A 17,257-nucleotide genomic window follows, 5' to 3' on the forward strand; every position below is an offset into this window, starting at 1 on the left:
TCCATCCTATCCTGTCCCCCATTACTTCTATTCTCTTTTGATCCTATCCCTCCCCATGAGTGTCGACCTCGAATTGCACTCTCCTCCTCATGCCCTCCCTTCTATCATCCCCCCCACCCTGCTTGTCCCCTTAACCCCCACTTTCCTGTATTGTGAGATAGGTTTTCCTACCAAAATGAGTGTGCACTTTATTCTTTTCTTTAGTGGAATGTGATGAGAGTAGACTTCATGTTTTTCTCTCACCTCCCCTCTTTATCCCTCCACTAATGAGTCTTTTGATTGCCTCTTTTATGAGAGATAATTTGCCCCATTCAATTTCTCCCTTTCTCTTCCCAATATATTTCTCTCTCACTGCTTGATTTCATTTTGTTTTAAAGATATGATCCCATCCTATTCAATTCACTCTGTGCACTCTGTCTCTATGTATGTGAGCATGTGTGCATGTGTAATCCCACCCAGTACCCAGATACTGAAATGTTTCAAGAGTTACAAATATTGTCTTTCCATGTAGGAATGTAAACAGTTCAGCTTTAGTAAGTCCCTTATGACTTCACTTTGCTGTTCACCTTTTCATGGTTCTCTTCATTCTTGTGTTTGAAAGTCAAATTTTCTTTTCAGCTCTGGTCTTTTCATCAAGAATACTTGAAAATCCTCTATTTCATTGAAAGACCATTTTTTCCCCTGAAGTATTATACTCAGTTTTGCTGGGTAGGTGATTCTTGGTTTTAGTCCTAGTTCCTTTGACTTCTGGAATATACTGTTCCATGCCCTTCGATCCCTTAATGTAGAGGCTGCTAGATCTTGTGTTATCCTGATTGTATTTCCACAATACTTGAATTGTTTCTTTCTAGCTGCCTGCAGTATTTTCTCCTTGACCTGGGAACTCTGGAATTTGGCCACAATGTTCCTAGGAGTTTCTCTTTTTGGATCTCTTTCAGGCGGTGTTCTGTGGATTCCTTGAATATTTATTTTGCCCTCTGGTTCTAGAATCTCAGGGCAGTTTTCCTTGATAATTTCATGAAAGATGGTGTCTAGGCTCTTCTTTTGATCATGGCTTTCAGGTAGTCCCATAATTTTTAAATTGTCTCTCCTGGATCTATTTTCCAGGTCTGTTGTTTTTCCAATGAGATATTTCACATTATCTTCCATTTTTCCATTCTTCTCTCTTTGTTCTGTGATTTCTTGGTTTTGCGTAAAGTCATTAGCCTCCATCTGTTCCATTCTAATTTTGAAAGAACTATTTTCTTCAGTGAGCTTTTGAATCTCCTTTTCCATCTGGCTAATTCTGCTTTTGAAAGCATTCTTCTCCTCATTGGCTTTTTGAACCTCTTTTGCCAATTGAGTTAGGCTAGTTTTCAAGGTGTTAATTTCTTCAACATTTTTTTGGGTCTCCCTTAGCAGGGAGCTGATCTGCTGTTCATGCTTTGACTTCATGTCTCTCATTTCTCTTCCCAGCTTTTCCTCCACCTCTCTAACTTGATTTTCAAAATTCTTTTTGAGCTCTTCCATGGCCTGAGCCCATTGGGTGGGCTGGGACACAGAAGCCTTGATTTCTGTGTCTTTGCCTGATGGTAAGCATTGTTCTTCCTCATCAGAAAGGAAGGGAGGAAATGCCTGTTCGCCAAGAAAGTAACCTTCTATAGTCTTATTTCTTTTCCCTTTTCTGGGCATTTTCCCAGCCAGTGACTTGACCTCTGAATATTTTCCTCACACCCACCTCACCTCCTGATCCTCCCAGCCCGTGTTTGTGGTCTGAGATTCAAATGCTGCTTCCAGCCTCAGGGCTTTTGGCGGGGGCAGGGCTGCTATTCAGTATGAGATTATGTTCTGGTGCTGAGGTCGGGGCAGGGCCACCTCTCAGGCTCAGTTCCCTCAGGGGGTTTATGCACAGACCTTCCTCAATGGATTCAGGCTCCCGCCCGCTTGGGGAGCCCCTGTCTGCAGCCGCCTCTCAGCTTCTACCTCCCGGGGGGGGGGGGGCGGGGGCCTGAATTATGGGGGCACCCCACTCCCCTCTCGACCCGCCAAAGAGACTCTGTCACCCACCCCTGTCACCTGTGGGTGGAGGGACTTGTGCGGCCGCTGGAGATCCCGTCCCTGAAGCCTGCTCGGATCTGTTTCTCTCGGTGCCGCAGCCGTGGCCGCAGCAGGTCTGGGCTGGGTTTTGTGTCTGCAGCGCGACGGACCTTTTGCGAGAGGTTTGCAGATCCCTCTGTGGGTGGAGGGACCCGCGTGGCCGCTGGAGATCCTGTCTGTGAAGCCTGCTCGGATCTTTTCCTCTCGGTGCCGCGGCCGCGGCAGGGCTGCACTCAGCTCCCAGTCCTGGCGCCCAGTCCACAGCGCGAAGGACCCCCCCGCGAGAGGTTTGCAGGTCTCTCTGGAACAGAAATCTCCCACGCTCCAATGTTCCGTGGCCTCTGGGTGCGGAATTCGCCGTGAGTTACTTCCCTGTAGCCATTCTATGGGTTGTGGGTTCAGAGCTATGTGTATGTGCGTCTTTCTACTCCGCCATCTTGGCTCCGCCCCCTTCTGAAGTCTCTTAAGAGTGTTTAGGACATATTAACAATAAATGAAATGCCTTTGTCACAACCCCAGAGAGCACAGACTCATGGAATCTCATAGAGACTCATGAATGATCTCATGCCAAAGAATAGATTCCCTTTTGCCAGGAAGCTACTACGTTAAGATAGGAGGAGTTGTATATCATTATTTCTTAAACTTCATAATGTCCTTTTTCCTAAAAGTATATGACAAGCAAAGTTACAGAGTTCCAATGTGTTGTATTTGGAGAGTTTTGTAATACTCCACAATCCTCCTCCCTGCCCTGCCAGATAATTGGAAATATTGCGATGGTGTTGAAAGAGCAGAACTGGAAATCATTATACCAGAAATGGGAGAAATGTTTGAGTTCGCTGATACAACAGGAGAACAAGCTGATGCTGCAGGAACTTCAGAAGGTTATGAGGCTAAGCTCTTTGAGAGCAGGGGTGATGTCTCATTGGCTTTTATACTGCCTCTAGAACCTGGCACGGTAAAGGTCACAGAATATGTGCTTAATAACAGTGTATTGAATTGAATTATTTATGTATTTTCCCCAGAGCCCAGCATAGTACTTCATATGTAATTTGTTGTGGTACTGGCGACTCATTGTTCTCTGCACTGATGTTACCATTTGAATTCAGGAATGTGGGAAACAAATATGAAGGAAGCATGTGAGGTGTGAACAGGTATCATCATAAAGATTGGAAGTAATTGGAAATAAAGGTAAAACATTTGAGGGGAAGCTGGCTGGTTTTTGTTGAATCTAGACAAGAGGCTCCAGATATTGGAGAAGGTATTTTTGGCCAAGGGGGAGAAGGAAGGTATTTGAGACTAAAGATCAGAGGTAGGAGGATCTAAGTTTTTTTAAAATTAATTTTAAGTTTTCAACATTCACTTTTTATAGGATTTTGAATTCTGAATTATTCCCCCCTCTCTCTACTCCCCTGTCCCCAAGACAGCATGCAATCTGATATTGGCTATATATGTGTATATATATATATGATCATATCAAACATATTTCCACATTAGTCACGTTGTGAAAAAAGCAGAACAGAAGGGAAAAATCATGAGAAAGAAAAAACAAAAAACAGTAACAAAAGAGAAAATAGTCTGCTTTGATCTGCATTCAGACTCCATGGCTTTTTCTCTGGATGGCATTCTCCACCATGAGTCTTTTGGAATTGTCTTAGATCATTGCACTGTTTAGAAGGGCTAAGTCTAACGAAGTTGGTTGTCACACAATGTTGCTGGGATCTGAGTATTAATAACAGTTATAGTCTCAGATTCTGTAGCCCTAGAAAACTGGAAAACTTATTGTGTTAAACAATAAACATCTTACATCTTAGCTCTTCCTGGTAGAGTAAGTAGAAAGAGTGCTAAATTTTGAGTGAAGTTCTGGGTTCAAATCCAGATCTGCTACTTACTGGTTATATGACTGCAAGCAAGGTGCTTAATCTCTTTGGGACTTGGTTTCTCATCTGTGAAAATAAGATTAGATTTAGATGGCCTCTAAGGTCCCTTTTAGCTCTAATTCTATGATCCTATGTCATTCATTATATCTGTAACAGAAAATAAATTAGTCTATCATACCTATGTGTACTTGGTAGAATATATGTGGGAAGAGACCTGTACTGGCCCCAAGGGTATATAGCATGGTACCCAAGACCCTAGAACTCTCAGAGGAGAGCTGAAAGTGATAGATGTAGAGCAATAAGATGGTAGCCATGTATGAAGAGGGTGGCAGAGAAGAGAATGCAGGAAAAGCCAAATGCAAGGCCAGCCTCTGAAACAGGCATGAGCTATAACATCCGTACATTCTATACTTTGCTTTCTGTAAATTACTGTGACATAAAATATTGGGGTTGGAAGGAGCTGGAGAGGCCATATAGTTCATAGTTCATATTTCCACATATGTATATGTATTTCTTCTACTCACTCCTTAAGAAATGGTCACCTCCAGTGACAGAGAACTTACTATTTCATTCCATTGCTGGACATTGGATTTGTTCCTCCTTATATTGGATCAAAATCTGCCTTTCTCAAATCTCCTCTGCCAACATTTTCCCTAACTCTGCCCCCTTTAGCCCCATAGACTGCTTCTAATGCCCCTTCAACATACTATTCTTTCAAATAATTGAAAACAGTCCTCATACTTTTCTTTCTTGACTAATCATCCCCATTAAAAAAAAACTTTTCCTCATGTGTCATGATTTCAAATCTCATCATCCTTGCTGCTGTCTTCTGGATGGGTGCCATCTTGTCAGTGTTTCTTAAAATAATGGTGCCCAGAATGAAAGACAGCACTTCCTCTGTGGTCAGACCAGCACAGAGCAGAAGAGGACTGGTTCCATCCACAAATGGGTCACGCTTCTGCTACCTAAGGCATTGTTTATTTTTAATCCTATAAAGGTACTGATTCACATGGAGATGGGCATGTGATGATGAAGAAACTGGATGTTAAAAAGAACATTTTTGCCCATTCACTAGTTTATTGGACAGACATTTGCCAGGTATCAAGTATTGTATATAGTAGGCTGGTAAAGAATGGGGGAGTGCCAGATCACACAGGAGAATTCAGGAGATAAACGAGCATTTTTTTAAATTAAGCACTCAACTGTGTGCCAGATACTGTGCTAGATGCTGGACTGCAAGGAAAGACAAAAACACAGTTTTTCAAGAGTTTGCAGTCCTGACTTTGCATGCTATGGCTTAGGTGTGGCAGAGACACTCTGGAGAGGTTCCAGTTCATTGCCTCCATATTCCAAAGCAATTTTTCTTCCTTTAACCAATCAGGCATTTATTAAGCCCCTATTATGTACCAAGCACGGTGTCCCTTTTGAAAGAATTAGGCAATGGAAAATAATAATATTACCTCAAATGCTAATTAGAGTTTCTCAAGAGCTCTGTAAAATACTATAGGTTTTATCCCCATTTTTTAGATAAGGAGGCAGGCTTTCAGAAGTGGTGATTTGCTTATGGTCACCCAATGACTGTTAAAGACAGGATCTGAACCCAGGCTGTCCTGTTTCCAAGTCTGATATGCTATCTATCTTAGAATGCCATGCTGTTATTTGCAAACTGTCAGGGCATCCCTTTGTCTGAGAGTTTACTCACTTCAAATTGAACCTGAAGCATGCTTTCCTAAAACTGTTAGTAACACCTTTTATTTTATAGCCCTAACTTTGAAAACTATTTGAGTTACAGACTCTCATTTGATTCTCACAGCAACCCTGGGAAGGAGTCAGGCCACTGCTTTGCCAAGAGCCAGCCAGTTAGTTATTTGTTTTTGCTTTAAATTTATTTTAGATTTCAAGACTAAAACTTAAATACAAAAAAAGAAAAAAAACCATAAACTTACATACAAAATAAGAAAAGGAAAAAGCGTTACCATGTACACAATAGAATATGAGAGTATTCAAAATCTACAGCAATAAATTTCCATTTCAAGCCTATATAATAAATACTATACATTTTGTTGAGAGCTGTTCATCCTTGCTTCCTTGTAGGTTTTCTTTTGTTCTCTGCTGTATACTTTCTTCCCTCCTCCCACTCCAGGCTACACGTGCACACACACACACATACACACATATACTTAGATATCTATAATTGTAGATTATAGATTATATATATAACAAAGATTATATATACATACATATATATGTACATATGGGGCAGCTAGGTGGTACAATGGATAAGAGCACCAGTGCAGGAGTCAGGAGGACCTGAATTCAAATCTCACCTCAGACACTTGACACTCACTAGCTGTGTGACCTTGGGCAAGTCACTCAACCCCAATTGCCTCATCCTGGATCACCTTCAGTCATTCTGATGAATATCTGGTCACTGGATTCAGATGACTCTGGAGGAGAAGTGAGGCTGGTGACTTGCATAGCCCTCCCTCACTCAAACAAAGTCAAGTGCAAATCATATCATCATTTCTCTGATGGCATGGTCTTCTTTGGCAATGAAGGACGAATACACACACACACACACACATACACACATACACTTAGATATCTATAGTCATACTCTTATATAGACATATACATACATAAGAATCTATGTAAGACCATACTGTCCTTATTTGTCCTCTATTTCTCTGAGGGTGGATAATATCTTCCTTGTCTTTTCATGGTTTTTCCAAGTCCACCAACTTGTCATTTCTCACACCACAGCAGTATTCCAACCTTATACTGTTTAGTTATTTTAAACAGTCCAAAACAATGTTGACAAATATGACTGACACATAGTGTAGTTTCCCCATTTTTCTCTTTTGATTAAATTTATTCTAGCCTTAATTATGTCTGAGATAATGATTGCCACTCCTAATCCTTTTTTCCTAACAAATTCTTCTCCTGATCTGTATTTATGTTTGTGCATATCTCGTTTCCTACCCCTCCTGACTCCTTTAATTTCCTTCTACCTGCTACATTTCCCTCCTATTACTGAACCTATTCTCCATCCCTCTCTTATCCTCCTACTCCCATTAATCTAAACATCTCCTTTTAACCTATTCTCTCCCCTTCCCCTCTGAAGATTTCTCCCTTATTCTCTCCCTCTCTCTTTAGTGTTTATTTCTTTCTGAATTTAGAAGACTTTTATATATATATATATATATATATGTACATAGTGCCTTCTTGAATGTATTCCCAATGAAAGTAGGTTTCCATAACTACCAACCCTCCTCCCCAATCTAATTTCCTGTCATTTATATAAGAAAAGTACTCTTTTTAGCTGTTCCCAAATGATTTTCCTTTTTTAAAATCATGTCATCCTCAGATCTACCCCAGTCTTTCTTATGAACTACCCAATTACTACTAATAATCTTAGACCTGTTTTACATTTCATCGTATAGAAGGTAAACAGTCTGTTGAGTCCCTTGTAATTAGCCAGTCAGTTATTTGAATGGATGCTGAGGGTGCCCCTGACCTGAGCTCTGGAGCAATTCAAACAAAAGGTCCCAAGTATACAAGACAATTCCATCCCCACTTGGGGAGCTCTGGGAAATACTTTTCTGACAACATCACTTGATCATTGGTTACATAAAGGTTGTTGGGTGCCAAGAAATTGTACCAATTTTTGGAATCAAATAATGCCCTTATGCTGGAAAAATGTCATCAGATGAATGAATGCTGCATGGCACAAAGTGTTTGAGCAGACACCAGACTTCCCCGGGCATCTGCCATGCCTCTGCAGCATTTATGGGACTTGGAAAGAACTGCCAAGGCACTTATCTGTTTATTAACGGAAATGTTGATTCATCAGAAGCACTGGGCTAAGAAAGAGAACTGGGGTTGTGCTTGAGCCTAAGCAAGTCACACTTGCTCCCTGGTTTGTGGATCAAAATGAGGGTGGAGCAGGCAAGAAGGAAAATTCATTTGTGCCACTAAATAATTGCTTTATTTAGGACATTTTAAAGAAGCTTGCTCAATCTATCCCTATTGGGAAGCAAAAGCAAATTAAACAATGAGTGTTTTTTTTGGGGGGGGGAAAGATAATCAAGACAAAACAATATTCTAACTGAATCTTCTTTATCTTCGAGACTCTGACTTACAGAATGTTAGAATTGGATGCAACCTTAAATATTGTGCCGTCCAACTTCCTGGTTTAACAGAAGAGGACAGTGATGTTCAGAGAGGGGAAGCTACTTGTCCAAGATCACACAGTCAGTGACAAAACCAGGCCTTGAACCCAGATGTCACACCTTCAAGGTGTTCCTTCCATTATGTCATGATTCCTCTACATGTCAGCATGTAGGATTTTTAGGTTTTAATTTTGGTTTTGCAGTTGGCTTTTGTTTTCATACTGTAGTCATTTTCCTTTAAGCCCATCCAACATGGAGCCCTTCCTTGTCATTTCAAAAAACAAGTCAATTCAAAAACATTTCACATAAACCAGCTGACAGGATGGACTTCCTTTGATAGTGTTTATCACACTCCACATCCATGTCCCCCACCTTTTTACTGGGCCCTCCTAAGGCTGAGGACTGAGCTGGTTCAGTAGAAATCATCAATTGCAGATGTTTTCGTTGCTGTTTGTTTTTAGTAATGACATGTTTATGTTGTAGTCGTGTGTCACTTTGTTTTCCTGGTTCTACTCTTGTCTAACTTCATACACGTCTTCCATACAAATCACGGAGTCCTCATGAAACTCCTCTTGGCTCTTACTTTGGTGCATTTAGGTTATTCTTGGTGTGTCTCTTGGCCTGAGTTCAAATCCTGCCCCAGTATCCTCACCTATAAAATGGAACAAAAATAGCACTTACCTCACAGGGCTATTTTGAGTATCAAATGAAACTATATATATGTATATATGTGTCTATAAACTTCATCATATATATGTATACATACACACATATTCTATATTTATAGACAGATATGGTACATTATATATAGTATATATAAAAATATATCACTTTACAAATCTTAAAAAGCTCTTATAAATGTTAGTTACTAACATAGGATCATAAATTTAGATCTGAAATAGACCTCCGAGGTAATCTTGTTCACCTCTCTCACTTTACTGATAAAAGAATACTGAGGCTCAGAAAAGGTCATACCCTGACAAAATTCAGAACCATTGGATAAATCACTTCTCTTCTGTCATCCTCGGGTTTCCCAAATATAAAATTAGGGGATTGGATCAGATCTCAAAAAACTCCTCCAGCTGTGACATGTAGTGTCTGAGGACTCCTTTCCGATCTGATATTATATGATGGTCTATGCATTTGTCTGGGGATGTGCCGGTAACTTCTATAGCTGGCTCTTTAGGGAAAAAATATATGCATGGCACACTTTAATCTGCATCATTCACAGCTTTCCCATCGATTTCTAAAACCTAGGCAATCAACAAAATAATAATTCAAGTCCTGGTTTGTAGCAATTGCTGATTTCTGATATGTAAATGCTTATAATGAAAATTTAAACATTTAAAAATTTAACAAATTTTGTGAGCTGGCATAAGCTGGCTCTAGTACATCCCTGTATATATGCCCCAATCCATTTGTCTTTATTTTGATTACACATCCAAGAAGGACATTCTAATGGTCACAGAAAGGGGAAGGAAAAAGGAAGTTTTCCAGGGAAGTGCAGAAAATCACAGAAAAACAGAACTTTAGAATTGGAAAGGATCTCCATAGTCATCTTGTTTAACACATGCCCAGGAAGGAATCCCCAATATAATGCACCTCAGAAGTGATCATTCAGTCTTTCTTTGAAAGCCTTTAGTGAAAGGAGTGCCTAGTCTCCATTTGTTATTTTTTTTCCTGACATCAAACCTAAACTCACCTCTTTGCCACTTCTACTGACTGCTCCCTGTTCCCCCTCTAAGAGTTAAAGATAACATGTCTTAACCGTTTTTCACATAACAGCCCTTCAGATACTTGTACAAGGGAACAGCAACTAACCTTTTCTTTTCAAGATGTTTGCTAATCATCTCTTTAATTATTAGTTCTGTCGTTTCCCCAGGAATCAAAGTAAAAACCACTAGCCTATAATTTTCAAGTTCTATTTTCTTTCCTTTTTTTTTGTTGGAAAACCAGCACAACATATTTCCTTTTCCAATTTTACAGTATCTATTCAGTTCTCCACATTTAAAATATTACCTACAGTGCCTTAGAATCATATATAGCAGGTCTTCAACACATAGTTTGCATGGATTTGGGATGCAAATTCATACAGTGAAACCAGGAATTTCTTACTATGTTGATACTTAACTTTGGAGTCAAAGGACCTAGGTTTAAATACTGGCCCTGCCACTTAGGACCTCTGTGACCCTTGCCAAGTCATTGGTCTCTCTAGTACTCAGCGTGTTTATCTGTAAAATAGAAAAATTGGACTCAATTATTTCTATCCTTTCCACCTCTAAATATATGGTTCCATGAACCTCCTATTAGTAGTTTTTCTTCTGTCATTTCCAGGAAGAGGTTATTTTTTTTTTATGGTGGAAAAGACAAGTAAAATAAAAATTCAGTAGCTTTGACTGTTGTCATTTTTCATCATCTCATCCATCTGAAGTAGTGATCCTATCACTTCTTTAAACTCCCCGTCTTTCCCAATAAAGTTTTTAAAACTATTACTTTCTCCTTAGCATTCTTTGCCAGTCTTGGCTCATTCTAAACTTTAATATTATTTCCCCAGTTAAAAAATTATTATTTATTTTGAAACATTTTTTCTTTTTAAATTTTGAATTCCAAATTCTCTCCCTCCCCTTCCTCCTCCACCCACTGAGAAAACAAACAAGATGATTAAGCTTGAGTATTTCTGACATTCTTTACAGTAATGTGCTACATTCTTACAATTGTTCTCATTTATCTGCCCTGGCTTCCATTTTCTACATATGTATTATTAAAAAATTTAAGCTAGAGGATGAATGCCCTGATACTTCACAGCACTCTTGTCAGAAAACTCCCCCTTTTCATACTCAACAGAATTGGTGAATATGTACATATTTATATACATATGTATACACATGCACACATATATATATATATATAATTAAACACTCATATATTCTATGTTTAAGTGGGTAATTTTTTTCCTCCCCAATCTTTTTAAGGTCAGTTTGACCTTAGATTTGCAGGACAGTAGGTAAATTCATTCTCATCAGTCATTGTTAAGTGAGCTCAACCCTTGGCCAGGAGCCTGTGTTCCAGAAATCCAAACCCCATTCTCAGACATCATCTTCTTAGCCAGATGTTTACTTCCTAAATCAATTTTTCTTTTCTGCATCTTGTTTTCAGCGATTGCCAATGAGGAAAACAAGACCTGTACTCCTGTGGTCTTCATTTTCTTGCCCAAGACTGTAACCTTTGACAGAACTTGGCAGTTTTCTTCTGGCATTATCCTTTGTGCCTGTGTGAATCACTAGAACTGGGCAGTAGGCATCCATTTTGACTAATCTTGGAAGGTTTTCTATTGTGTCTTGGATAAAGACCCATGGCGGATTACAGATCTTGCTATTCTTGTTATCAGGGTGCCAAATAGTTGCTTCAAAACCAATGATACTCTTTCCTGGTTCTCCTTAGATCTGTCTGACCACTTTTTCTCAGACTTCTTTGCTGGATTTTTATCCAAGTCATGGACCCCTAACTTGCATGTCTTCCAAGACTCAGTCCTAGGCAGTTTTCTGCCTCTGACTATTTTCCTTGGTGACCTCATCAGCCTCTCATGGATTCAATCATCATCTCTATGCAGATGGTTCTTTGTTCTATTTATCCAGCCTTAACCTCTCTCCTGACCTCTAGTCTTGCATCTCTAATTCCCTTTTGGACATCTTGAACTGGATATCTTACTGACATCTTGAACTCAACATGTCCAAAACTGAAGTCATTATCTTTCTTCTCAAACCCTTTCAACTTCCTAACTTTGCTGTTACTATCAAGAGTCCTCTCACTCACCCAATCTTGCTACCTTGGGTAGCAATCCAAGAAATCATCCTTGATTTCTTGTCTCTCTCACCTCTCACATACAAACTGTTGTTAAGTGCTGTTGATTTTTTTGATTTTTGATTTTTGATAAATGGCCCTTTCTCTTTTCTAACCACCACAGTGCTGTAGGCTCTCTTCACTTCATGCTGGACTATTGCAATAGTTGTTTTCCCTCTTTCAAGTCTCTCCCCTCTTCTAACTAATTCCCAATCAATTATTTAAGGTCTAACTCAGGTTTAACCATGTTTTAACTCTACCTCCCCTTTTCCTGTCATTCAATAAATTCCAGTGGCTCCAGGCTTATTATCTCCAGGAGCAGATAAAAAATTGACTATTTGACTTTCATATTTGTTATTTATAACATGTCCCCTTCCAACCCTTCCAGTCTTCTTATGCCTTCCAGGTACTTGACAACCCAATGATACTAGCCTCCTTTCTTCTGGCACAAAATATTGCATTTTTCAACTCTGCTCACACTAACTCACCCCCATGCCAGAAATTCTCTCCTTTCTCACTTTCACTTCCTTCAAGTATCATCTAATTCCCCACTTTCTGCAAAAAGCCTTTTCTGGTCCCTTGTAACATGTCAAACTGGAAATAAATGAGCAAAGAGTCATGGAACTTTTGTAACCACTGTTAACTCTAAAAAATACCAAAGAACTTGTACAGGTTGTCACAACCATAGTTAACTCTAAAAAAAGACCTCACAAATAAATCCTAAACCAAAGAGATAACAGAGGGAATAAACAAAAAGTTTTCTTTATTTTGTTGGAGGATGGAAACTATATATATATATATATATATATATATATATATATATATATATATATATATATATGTATGCCAGAGTTCCTTCTAGTAGGAGACTTGCTTTACTGTGGGAAAATCTCAATACATATGCTAGTAGCTACCCAGTGAGCTGTAGCCCTGATAATGGGGGATAATGGGAGATAGCAGCAATAATGAGACAAGTCATAGCAAGACTTCATGACTAGAACATGGAACTCAGGAACCACTTGGTGCTGATATGAAACAATTTGGAGATTTTTGCTGTGGTTCAATTCATCCAGAGGGTGAGCCCAAAGGATTGTTATTATGCCAAGCTCAGGGAACAGCTTGTTTGCTGGATCTTAGCTCTGGAAAATAGGGTGTCTCCTAGATAGGAGTAAAAATAGAGGAATAAAAAGAGGTGATCTTGGCATAGAGATCCTGACAAACAATAGTGCCTTCCCTTGGAGATTACTTCCAATTTATCTTCTATGTAGTTTGTTTCTTCATAGATGTTTGTATGTAATCTCCTCGTTAGATTATAAGCTTCTCAGCATCAAGGATGTTTTTTAAAAACTCTTTCTTTGTATCCTTAGAATTTAGAGCAGTACTTAGCACATAGAAGTTCCTTGTTAAGAAGTACCTGACTTAACAGACTAGGGAGCCTACGCTATTCTCTTCTTCCTACTCCTACTGGATGATGTCTCCCCCTAACAGCTTCTGTAGCTTGACTTTATTATTTTTTTATCTCACCTTAGAATATTTACTTTTTATTTTTAAAAAATTAAATTATTTTATTTGTTTTCATTGTTGGACAATCACTTTCATATATCTTAGATTTCTTTTGCCTTTCTTCCTTCTCATTTCCCTCTTCCTCCCCACTCCTTTCCTGAGATGGCATACAATCTTATATAGGTTCTGCACTTCTATTAAATACATGTTGCATAGAAAAGAGTTAAAATGAATGGGAGAAACCATAAAGCAAAACAAAACAAAATATAATACAAAAGAAAATGATCTGCTTTCCATAATTCTTTCTCTGGTTGTGGAAGGCATTTTGCCTCAAGAGCCCATTGGAAACTTTTTAAGTCCATGCATTGCAAGGAAGTACTAAGTCTACCAGAAAAATTCCTCACACACTGCGGTTGTTGCTATGCACAAAGTTCTCCTGGTTCTGCTCCTTTCACTCAGTATCAGTTCATATAAGTCTTTCCAGGCCTCTCTGAAGTCTTCCTGTTCATCATTTCTCATAGCCCAATAGTTTTCCATTACATTCATATACCACAACTTGTTCAGTCATTCCCCAATTGATGGGCATCCCCTTGATTTCCAGTTTTTGGCCACCACAAAGAGAGCTGCTATAAATATTTTTGTACATGTGGGACCTTTTCCCATTTCTATGATCTCTTTGGGATAGAGTCCCAGAAATGATATTGCTGGGTCAAAGGCTATGCACATTTTTGTAGCTCTTTGGGCATAGTTCCAAATTGCTCTCCAGAATGGTTGGATCAGCTCACAGCTCCACCAACAATGAATTAGTGTTCCAACTCTTCCAAATATTATCCAACATTTATCATCTTCCTGTTTTGTCATGTTAGCCAATCTGATAGGTTTGATGTTGTTCCTCAAGGTTGTTGTTGTTTTTATTTGCATCTCTCTAATCAATAGTGATTTAGAGAATTTTTTCATATGATTATAGATAGCTTTAATTTCTTCCTCTGAAAACTGCCTGTTCGTATCCTTTGACCATTTATCAATTGGGGAATGACATATTCTTGTACATTTGACTTAGTTCTCTGTGTATTTTAGAAATGAGGCCTTTATCACTGACACTAGTTACAAAAATTCTTTCCCAGTTTTCTGCTTCCCTCCTAATCTTGGTTGCATTGGGTTTGTTTGTGCAAAAACTTTTCAATTTAATGTAATCAAAATTCTCCATTTTGTACTTCATAATGTTCTCTATCTCTTGTTTGGTCATAAATTTCTTCATTCTCCATAAATCTGACAAATACACCATTCCTTGCTACCCTAATTTGTTTATAGTATCAATCTTTATACCTAAATCATGTATCCATTTGGACTTTATTCTACTGTACAGTGCCAGGCATTGGTCTATGCCCAGTTTCTGCCACACTCTTATCCAGTTTTTCCAGCACTTTCTGTCAAACAGTGAGTTCTTATCCCAGAAGCTTGGGTCCTTGGATTTACCAAACAGTAGATTGCTATATTCATTAACTACTGCGTCTTGAGTACCTAACCTATTCCAATGGTCTAAGCCTCTGTTTCTTAACCAGTGTCAAGTGGTTTTGATGACTGCTGCTTTATACTACAATTTGAGATCTGGTAGGGCTAGGCCACCTTCCCTAGAATTTCTTTTCATTAGCTCCCTTGATATTCTGGACATTTTGTTCTTCCAGATGAATTTTGATATTTTTTCTAGCTCCAGAAAATAATTATCTGGTAGTTTGATTGGTATGGCACTGAATAAGTAAATTAATTTAGGTAGAATTGTCATTTTTATTATATTAGCTTGGCCTACCCATGACCAACTGATGTTTTTCCACTTACTTAGATCTGACTTCATGTGTGTGAAAAGTGTTCTGTAATTGTGTTCATATAGTCCCTGGGTTTGTTTTTGCAGGTAGACTCCCAGATATTTTATAGTGTCTACCATAGCTTTAAATGGAATTTCTTTTTCTGTCTCTTGATATTGGGCTTTGTTACTAATATATGGAAATGCAGATGATTTATCTGGGTTTATTTTGTAACCAGGCAACTTTGCCAAAATTGTTAATTATTTCAAGTAGTTTCTTACTTGATTCTCTGGGATTCTCTAAGTATATCATCATATCATCTGCAAAGAGTAATAACTTAGTTTCTTCTTTGCCTATTTTAATTCCTTCAATTTCTTTTCTTCTCTTATTGCTGCAGCTAGCATTTCTAATACCATATTGAATAACAGTGGTGATAATGGACATCCTTGTTTCACCCCTAATGTTATTGGAAATGCATCTAGCTTATCCCCATTGCATATAATGCTTGCTGATGGTTTTAGGTAGATACTGCTTATTATTTTATGGAAAGTTCCATTTATTCCTACACTTTCCACTGTTTTCAATAGGAATGGGTATTGCATTTTGTCAAAAGCTTTTTCTGCATCTGTTGAGATAAACATGTAGTTTCTGTTAGTTTTGTTGTTGTTATGATCAATAATGCTAATAGTTTTCCTAATATTGAACCAGCCCTGCATTCCTGGTATAAATCCTACCTGATCACAATGTATTACTCTCTTGAGAAGTTGCTGCATTCTTTTTGCTAATATTTTATTTTAAAGTTTTGCATCTATATTCATTAGAGAAATTGGTCTATAATTTTCTTTCTCTGTTTTGACTCTTCCTGATTTAGGTATCAGAACCATATTTGTATCATAAAAATTATTTGGTAGGACTCCTTCTTTGGCAATTTTCCCAAATACTATGTATAGTATTGGAATTAACATGTTTGATGAAATTCATTTGTAAATTCATCTGGCCCTGGAGATATTTTCCTAGAGAGTTCATTGATGGCTGTTGAATTTCTTTTTTTCTGAGATGGGGTTATTTAAGTACTCAACTTCCTCTTCTATTAATCTGGGCAATTTATATTTTTAAAAATAATTATCCATCTCATTTAGATTGTCAAATTTATGGGCATACAGTTGGGCAAAGTAATTTCTAATTATTGTTTTAATTTCCTCCTCATTGGAGGTTAGTTCATTGTTTTCATTTTCGATGTTACTATTTTGGTTTTCTTCTTTTTCTTTTTAATCAAATTGACCAAAGGTTTATCAATTTTATTGTTTTTTTTTCATGAAACCAACTATTAGAGGGTTTACTTATTAGTTCAATAGTTTTCTTAATTTCAAGTTTATTAATCTCTTCTTTGGTTTTCAGTATTTCTAATTTGGTATTTACTTGGGGATTTTCAATTTGTTCTTTTTCTAGCTTTTTCACCTGCATTCATTGTCCTCCTCATTCTCTATTTTATTCATAGGCATTCAAAGATATAAAACTTCTCCTAAGAACTGCTTTTGCAGTATCCCATAAGATTTGGTAGATTGTCTAATTATTGTCGTTCTCTTGAATGAAGTTGTTGATTGCTTCTATTATTTGTTTGTTGTTTAACCCTTTCATTCTTTATGATTAGATTGTTTAATTTCCAATTAATTTTTGGTTTATATTTCCATGGCCTTTGATTGCATATAATTTTTATTGCATTATAATCTGAGAAGGATGCTTTGACTATCTTTGCCTTTCTGCACTGGATTTTTATGGCCTTGTAAAAGGTTAATTTTTGTATATGTGCCATGTACTACTGAGAAAAATATATGCCTTTCTATCCCCATTCCGTTTTCTCCAGAGATTTATCATATTTACCTTATCCAGAGTTTTATTCACCTCCTTAACTCCTTTCTTGCTTATTTCGAGGTTAGATTTATCAAGTTCAGAGAGGGGGAGGTTGATATCCCCCACTATTATCATT

Source organism: Notamacropus eugenii, chromosome 1 (genome assembly GCF_028372415.1).
Source record: "Notamacropus eugenii isolate mMacEug1 chromosome 1, mMacEug1.pri_v2, whole genome shotgun sequence".
In the NCBI taxonomy this organism is placed as follows: domain Eukaryota; kingdom Metazoa; phylum Chordata; class Mammalia; order Diprotodontia; family Macropodidae; genus Notamacropus; species Notamacropus eugenii.